We start from the raw sequence: 7113 nt of genomic DNA, 5'->3' as shown, positions 1-7113 counted from the left end.
AGCCCGCTGCTCTTCACCCTGCTGACGCATGACTGCACTGCAACCTACAGCAACAACCACATGGTGAAATTTGCTGACAACACAACTCTGGTGGGTCTCATCACCAAGGACGACAAGACTCAATACAGGTTGGAGGTTGACCTTCTGACCACGTGGTGCAGGGACAACGACCTCCTGCTGTATGTCAGCAAGACTAAGGAGATTGTTGTTGACTTCCGGAGAGGTCACATCCAACACCTGCCACTGACCATCGACGGTGCTGTGGTGGAGAGAGTGAGCAGCACCAAATTTCTGGGGGTGCACATCAGTGAAGACCTCTCCTGGACCACCAACACTGCATCACTGGCGAAGAAAGCTCAGCGCCGCCTGTACTTCCTGCGGAAACTCAGGCGAGTAAGTGCTCCACCAGCCATCATGACAACATTCTACCGAGGCACCATTGAGAGCATCCTCTCTAGCTGTATTGCTTTGTGGGGCAGAAGCTGCACTGAATATAACAGGAAAGCCCTGCAGCGCATAGTGAACACAGCTGGAAGGATCATTGGTGCTACACTCCCCTCCCTGAAGGACATTTACACATCCCACCTCACCCGCAAGGCCACCACAATTGTGAGTGATTCAAGTCACCCCGCTCACAATTTGTTTGATCAACTGCCCTCTGGAAAGAGGTGCAGAAGCCTGCGCTCCCACACCACCAAACTCACAAACCGCTTCATACACCAGGCTGTTAGGATGCTGAACTCTCCCCCCTCTACCCTCAGTTACATGAATATCCTTGACTTTGGACCCAAAATGGCTGCCTTGCACTACTCAACTTGTACACTTGCAGACTTTTTGTTGTCCTGAAAACACTTGAGAACACATTTCTGCTGCTCTACATAACCAGCACCACTATGCTACCGCCTGTCTTTTTGCACATTACATAGACTGTCGACAGTATGCATAAATGCACATTTTTAACAAAAATGTCGCTGCTCTTATTTTCCTCATTGTATATATCTTATTATTTTTACTTTTTTATGTTGTTTACTTGACTGTTATGTTTGTCTGTGGACCAAATTTGTTATAAATGTCTTGTCACCGTGGGATAGAGGGAAACGCAATTTTGATTTCTTTGTATGTTTTGACATGTGAAGAAATTGACAATAAAGCAGACTTTGACTTTGACTTTGAACACCAACAAACTCATGTAAGTAAGATCCTAAATATACATCTTGACACTATCTAAATACCAGACAGCAAGTGATTGAGGGGAAAATGTAAAGTGAATGGCTACATAAAACAAATGTAGCATGTTTCTGTGTTTAGAGGAGATGCTTGAAGAATTCTCACTTGTATTTGATGGCAAGGGCAACTGTTGTTCCTACACACACATCTTTTCTTATGTGAGCAAGCATGTAGGTGCACGGCATCTCTAATGCAGTGTTAATTTTGACAGCTATTTTAGATTTAATTTTAGTCCGACAAAATGCATATTAGTTTTAGTCACTTTTTAGTTATTTATCAAGCTTTCATAGTTTTATAGTTTCAAAACATTTTAGTCAATGAAAAGACATTACATTTTAGTCAACTTTTAAGGATTACTTTCAGTCAAAATGTTTTGTCTGAATTTTGTCAGCTTTTTTTTATTTAGTCAGATTCCTGTTTCAAATGTTATATAATGAGCATTCCAGTTATCTAGTTATCTAGACTTGCCAAGCACTCAACGGTCCTGCTGTTATTGAAGATATTTGAACTATCCAAAGACAGTTGCCCCGTTCATCAACTCACTGCTGAATGAAACACTGACGTATGAAACTGCCAATCAGAATAATTGACTTATTCGTCGAAGATGCTGAAGCGGAGTTCCAGATTGTTCAAGCCCACTTTAATCAACCACCAGAACCAGACACTGTGCTGTGGCGATGGGTCTGGCAATTGAAGACACCTAGGACTTACACACACACACACACAACACACAAAGAGAGAGAGAGAGATTTTTTTAAGGTACATTTTAATCTCGTCTTTTTTCGTCACTGCGTCCATGTCCATTGTGCATTGATGCAAGAATTAATTTCAACACCCCTCTCTGTTTGTGACACTTTGTAATTCTGACTCATGTCTTGTGATGCTGCTCAAGTTGGTTATTTGTCGAGCTCATCTCTGATCAGCTCTGCTTTGCGCTGTACTACAGTCACATTTTGTAATGCAGCGCTGTACACGCGCTAAAATGACCCAAGCACATTAAAATGGTGGATAAGAATGCTACCAGAGACAGATGGCGAGGAGCGGATTGAGGGAAGGATGGAGAAATAGACAGACAGGCATTGAGTGTAATAGCATAACATTGAAATTCAAAGAAATGGGGCAAGACACAGCTGTGTTTGTGAGCTGCCATCAGCCACAAATACCACTGATTGCTGTGTTCCCCCCCCCCCCCAGCAAGACAATGAAGGTTGAAGCCATCCTCTTGGCAGCCATCTTGGTCTGTGATTAATCTTGTGTTCTCCTCACCATGATATTATATAATTCCAAAGGCATTTGGCAAGCATTTTAAATTCTTACTGGCGTAGGTATCTGTACAACATGCTGCTCTCACTTTACTTTCTTTTACTTAACTTACAAGAGGTCCTTTTCCTCTTCACAGCAGTAGTGTCTATTTTCTGTAAATGGCTCATTTAGTGCCAGGAAATAAACCCCAACCCACCCTACTGCCAAATGCTGGCCCCTTCTCACTCACCAATTAGGCCTATCAGTGGTGGCACTGTTCACTCTCAGCCATGACAAGGTTGTAATGAAAAATTATGCTTGGCGATCATTCTGCCTCTTGTAATTTGAAAGAGAAGAGGAAGACAGAAGAGAGTTATTCCTGCAAAGTTTGAATAGTAAAAAGAATCCATATGACTTTCAAAGACTTTTTTGGAAAAGCAAACCGGAAAGTCAGGCTCATCTTTTTCTTTATCATAGTTTAGACACTTCCATGGGTTCTCAATGTAGAGCTGGCATAACATCAAACCACTGAATCATATCTTGTTGAGACACTGAACAATGTTGTCAATATATAGAGGGAGGAAAATATGGATGTGCCTTCTCAAGGTATTGTGGTCAAGACCGGGACATAGCGCTATTATTTACCTGCATATGAAGCCCATTTTTCTTCAGCACTTGCTGTATCGATCGCCGGTGCTTCATTAAACCAGGCAATTTAGGGACCGCAAAGTTGCATCCCTGTCTCCTTGAAATGCAGCATTCTGTTTTTTTGAAGCCTCCACCAACTCTTTAGGGTCTCCTTTTTCCCGTTTTCTTTCTATCAAACTCCCTGAGTGCTACACTGGATGCTTCAATAAAACATGTGATGCCTAGCACTGCAGTATTCTGCCTTACTTGCGTCAAATCCTCCTGTGTACCGTATCCATATTTCATGACTTCCAAAGTTTAAGCTAAAATCTCAGAGTGCAAGGGCAAGGATGGTGTGAGCATCACAATACATCATCATTTATCAACATTATGAGTAAAGACAAGGCTCCCATTGTTGCATTGCTGTGTTACTGCTTGCAGTTTTTGCTCTGTGGACAACTAGAGGCTATATAAACTGTCAAGTGAGTCCCCCTCTTTTGGCTGTTGACTAAGTACAAGGTGCAGTCAAATGGATTGATTTCAGACTCACGTCTGTCTGTCTGTCTGTCTGTCTGTCTGTCGGTCTGTCTGTGTGTGCCTTAGGACAGGCCTGTAGGGAAAATGACAGGATCCTTAAGAGAGGCAATTGGGCCTTATTACATTCTGGATTAATATTGTTTCACAAGTCAGTGGAAGGACAATTCAACTTCCTCTTTATGGATTGTAAATTGCATCCCAGATTTTTGGGACCGACTGCAGATTAAGTTAAACAAGGCAAATGTAGACATTCAAAGCAAAGCTAATTCTAAGACAAATGAGCCTGCTGCACAGTTGGAAAAAAAAAATGAAGACTTCCTCTTGATGCCATTGAGTCTATCACAGTTTCTCTTTATCGCTGAAAGCAAAACAGACAAAAAAAAATACAAATATTAATTATATGCTATACTGTGCATTAATCAAACTTTTATTTGGTCATGAATGCTGCCTGCACTTGTGAGCTCAGCTTTACAGTACATGCTGCTGCATTTTACGTGCGCTGTCGAACGTATTCACAGTGCTAAATGCGCGCCCTTTTGATAGGAAACAGTAATTAGCTAATTAGCAACATTTGTTGAATGCAAGCCGGTAACAGGTCGCAACCGTTGGTGTCACATATTGAATAAACATGCTAGTTAATAAGCACTAAATAAGAGCAAGAGCTTTGACAGAACATCCTTCTGTTTCTCATTCTTTATTTACTACTGACACATCTCTTTGACACCAAGATGTTTATGAGACACATTTAAAAAGAATAAAAGATAAAAACATACTGAATTCTCTTTTGCATTTGAGTACTATCGTTCCCGCTGTAGTTTTTCTGTAGCAGGGCGAGTAAAAATAACATCAGTGCGTCATTCTCAGGGGCCTTATGATGGTGCCGGTCCAGCCAGCTACCAGCACCCATAAAGCTATACACACTAATAGTTTGAGCTTGTTTTTGATGTTTCACACAGGGACTTTATCATGTATACCATCTTGTGAAAACTGATCTGATATTTTGTGCCCCAAAATCCTGGTTCTTTTCCTGTTTCTCTTGTCTCTTCTGGGATTTCCAGGCTTTGATATTCCTTATTTAGGTCATGGAGTCCATATCACTTTGAAGAGCTAGCTGGGCATATACAACTTTTAGTTTCTCGATGAAAATAAAGCTTTTAACAAGAAAATCCTATGATGAGGCCAAAATACATTGTCTTAAGCTAATTTGCAATTTGACTCAGAAGCATTGGAGAAGAGTCAAATAGAAATCAAAAGAGAAAATGTGTAAGGGAGCAGGAAAGAGAATAATAGTGGGAGGCACAATGTAGAGGAAGTTTAAATGGACAACTATAATTTAAGGAATCAGAGGAGGCTGCAGTGAGGGATTGAGAAAGTCAGACCACTTTCCCTGCAGGTATCAGCTCCGGGATGTAAGCTGTAGTGTACATACATTTTACATCACAATTGCAGATAAGGGAGCTTCACTCTGATCACAGTAAACATCCAGGGATGCACATATCATTTAATCGTCATCGCAATATAAACTGTATAATATAGGGACAATTTGGTATCACAGGGCTGGGGACCTCCTCGACCCACAAATTTGTGTCGGAAATGGGCTTCTTTGAGGGCGGCATTATGTGGATCCTTTAAAATAATATCAAAAACAAGGGTGGAATCGCAGAGCAATTGGACGTCAAAGAGGACCCGGCTCAATTACAAGCCATTAAAACCATAACAGCTGCTTGGAAAGAGAGAGGATCGATAAAGGGCAGTGTAACTGTCTGACACTGCTCACTAATATCTGAAACATCAACTCCCCTTCAGAAAGAGACGGAGGAAGAGGGAGAAAGTGAAAGAGGAAGGACTTAGTGGGTGAGAGAGAGGAAATGGAAAGAGAGAGAGAGAGAGAGATAGACTCTTGAGTACTTTCCATCTTCCTTCTCTCACTCCTCTGCTGTACTGTATACATTTCACAGCACGCACACTGACACACCTGCAAATCATGTTTTATATAGTTTACAGTCATTCCCAAATGTTACTGTTGAATGTATTTAGAGCAACATGCAGCACAGTGCAGTAAATAGTGCTCACCTGTGCTGCTGATGGCTGTCTTTACCTTAAATATACTAAATACACTGCCTGAACTGTTTAGTTTATGGAAGTGCATCCATCTTAAAGCTGAACAAACACCCGATCCAGACAGAAATGCTTGAACACTCTCCACCTCCTTCCTTGATTTAATTTCTTTTTTCTCTTTGTCACTCTTTCCTAGCTCTCTTTCCTCCCACACAATCCTTTTTTGCTTTATCAGGGCATCAGAACACGGAAGCGTTAAGCCTCCTTGAGGTTGATACTGAGCTCAATGCTATTTTCTTTCCCTGTTGGTGCTGTCATTCAGAACTTTTTTTATAGTCTACAGCTGCAAGTGGAATCCAGCACGATAGGTGGTGATAAATGATAATGTCTCTTTAGCTTCAGGCATCATCAGCTTGGTCTCTTAAGACATAATCACAACAAAAATATAGTTTGTATGAGTCTGTACACAATATGTTATGTACGAACGTTTGTTTTGATGATTGATAATTTCATATTGGCAGGTTTGATTCTGTCGATCAGGGGTAACGTCCTCTCAAAGTTGCTTGGTTTAATTCAATCTGACAAAGAAGGTCCACAAGGTATTGATATCTTTGATTCATCACAACATAAAGGGACCTCAATGTCCACATGACTACATGATTGGAAAAATAAATACATTTTTTTTTAAAGGTTTTTTCTATCATTTTTAGCTATTTTAGAGATGAATGGATTGTGTGTTCACCTGATTCTACCCTGCCATTTTCCCTAAATTGTGGCCATTGGATGAATTAGACTTCTTGTTCTTATCCGAGACAGTGAACAGTAGCCAAATGGCTTCTCTCCTCTCGAATCACTAATTCCACTCCCAGCTGGTGTCATCTTTGAACAGCTGTGCCACTCAAACTCAGACTCAAACAAACAATTGTTCAGATGGATAAATGAACATGGCCATACATGCACAGATGCAGACACATAGATGTGCATGCAGGTATTTATAGTTTTGCTCTTATCATTAACGTGTTTCTCTCACTCCATGTCAAATCTCTCGCTTTCCCTCTTTTTCTTTCTAACCCTCTCCTGTAACAAAAGGGGTTTCCTTTTCAAAGGGCCTCAGAAATCCTTGGGCACACAGTATAAAATTGCTCTAATTGTTGATGACGTGTTGAAGCGTTTGGCAAGAGGAAGTCCCAATATTCTACTAATTATGCTGGCAACGATAGGGGCTTCAGAAAGAGAGCAGAAAGACCTACTGTGAATAGTCATAACATGCTTTCTGCTGAATTATATGTTTATAATGTGACATTTGTCTAAAGATTTATCTTTGTTTTGTACCTGCAGCATCACATTTACATGTAAATTGGTATAATGATGTGCATATTCAAATGATTGAGCAGTTTCATGGAATGGGCAGCCTTTAAGGTT

The 7113-nt window shown here is 40.8% G+C and overlaps 1 protein-coding gene across 2 annotated transcripts in view; it reads left to right on the top strand.

Annotated features, from left to right (window-relative positions):
- gabbr2 (gamma-aminobutyric acid (GABA) B receptor, 2) overlaps window positions 1–7113 on the top strand; it is a 172392-nt gene that overhangs the window by 54785 nt on the left and 110494 nt on the right. The gene's annotated exons all lie outside the window — the stretch shown is intronic.

Source organism: Etheostoma cragini, chromosome 14, assembly GCF_013103735.1.
Source record: "Etheostoma cragini isolate CJK2018 chromosome 14, CSU_Ecrag_1.0, whole genome shotgun sequence".
NCBI classification, from domain to species: Eukaryota; Metazoa; Chordata; class Actinopteri; order Perciformes; family Percidae; genus Etheostoma; species Etheostoma cragini.
The sequence above is the reverse complement of the archived record's forward strand: the minus strand, read 5'-3'. Positions and strand labels throughout refer to the sequence as shown.